Source organism: Cynara cardunculus (assembly GCF_001531365.2).
Source record: "Cynara cardunculus var. scolymus isolate 2C chromosome LG 16, CcrdV1, whole genome shotgun sequence".
Classification (NCBI taxonomy): domain Eukaryota; kingdom Viridiplantae; phylum Streptophyta; class Magnoliopsida; order Asterales; family Asteraceae; genus Cynara; species Cynara cardunculus.
In genome coordinates, this window is record NC_037543.1 from 19,591,028 (window position 1) to 19,592,995 (window position 1,968).

The window sequence follows — 1,968 nt, forward strand, 5'->3', positions numbered from 1 at the left end:
GGTGGATGGATGGACGGAGATGGTGGTGGGTTATGATGATCTTGTAGTTAAAGTTTGTCCTAGTTTTTAGTAAGAGTAATGGTAGAGAGAGAGAAATAAGAGTAAGAGTGACAAGTGGGAGGAGGGTAGGAGTTTCAGAGACTTTTTCTATTGTAGTGGTAGTGGTGGCGCGCCGCCAATGGACGGCGGAGAAGAACACAAATATCTACAAAATCATACGACCATCACTTTTTCACCATAAAATGCCTTTTTTCAAAGATTTTAAACACCATGAAAACCAATCGGTTTATTAAGAGTAAAAAGATTTTAAATTTGTCTTTTTTTTAATACTAGTTGTGTACTCGTGTAATACGGTGAGAGCCGTAAATTTTAATAATTTTGAAGTTTTATTGGTTTTATTAGAGAATATTTAACGATGATATAAGTTACACTTGGTTTTAACATATTAATACAATTTGAATAAATAAGAATTATGGTTCCAATTACAGTCTATCGATGAAAAGAAATTGTATGACAGTTTAAAATCCAATATATTTAAAAGAGTCCACAAATGTATTCGATTTACACCAAGACCAAAGAATCAAGAGATCGAGAGCGAGGCCGAAAGTTTTAGAGCAATTGAATAGGAGATGAATGAGAGAACTTTTAATAACTCATGGTGAATATCAGTTTGAATCTCACCTTGGGGGATGAGGAGAAGACATAGATACATGAGAGGGTGAAGTCATGAGTGAAATGTGTCAAAAGTATCTTGGGAACATGAAAAGAAAAGATAATAATGTGCATCGGACTTGTACTTATGTTATTTTAATTGAGATTGAGAGATTAAGATTGAATGTATAAAGTAGTAGTACTTAATGCATTATGAGTTGTTTTTAAGACTTTTAAGACTTTGTATGTAAATATACAGTACTTTGTGCATTAAAAATTGTTTTAAGACTTTTGATAAATTTGGTTTATACACTAGTATAGATATTGCGATTTTCTTTTTAAATCAGTATAACAAAACCTAACGGAATAAAATCTATCAAAGAAATTGGAATGTAATTTAATCATATTTGATCATATGTATGGTTGGCAGAAATTGGAATTGAATCCGTCAAAAATTAGATATCTATTTGGTTCACTGAATATAACAGTGGTGGTGCTGACGATGGTGGCAAGACGGAATGGAACGAAGTACATATATAAGAGTGTAATAGTCTTTTTCTTTAAAGAATTGGAATTCTTTGTTTGAACCCAAAAAATTCACATTTCACTGTATGTGGAATTTGAATTCCTTAACACAACTTAAAGAATGAACACAAAACGGTATTTGGTCAATGGAATTAACCATTCCATTTTATTCAAATTCTGTCAGATTTCAATGCACCGAACACCACCCGGCTGGATTTGCTACGGTATCAAGTATTTTCCTCTGATAGTATGTTTAATATTTAATACATTAAAAAAATACAATAACTAATAAATAGTTACATAAATTGGTACCATGATACTATTATGGTACGAGATTTCTAATATCATGTACCAACCAAGTTTGCATACTTGGTATAAATTTATTTACCAACTGAGTCTAATTGGTACCAATTTAATTGATATAATTCGTATACACATCAACCGGTTTGGTTTGGTAAAAAATTGCCTAGAGAAAGTTATAAAAATATATTCTAACTAGTTATCTTAAAACATAGAGTAAACTACAATTTTGATCCCTATGGTTTACACCATCTCTAGAAGTAAAACCCTAGACTTAAATAACTGCAGTTATTGAATATATTCTTCACATTTTACTTTGAAAATCGTTTCTGCTTGCTAACTCTGTTAAAACTATCCATTAAATCAATGATATTATCGTCTTTTTACTATTCCCCTTTTTTTCCATTTTTTACTTTACTTATTAAATTACTAATAATTATATATTTAATTATTAAATAAAATAATTATGTACAAATGTATATATACATATAC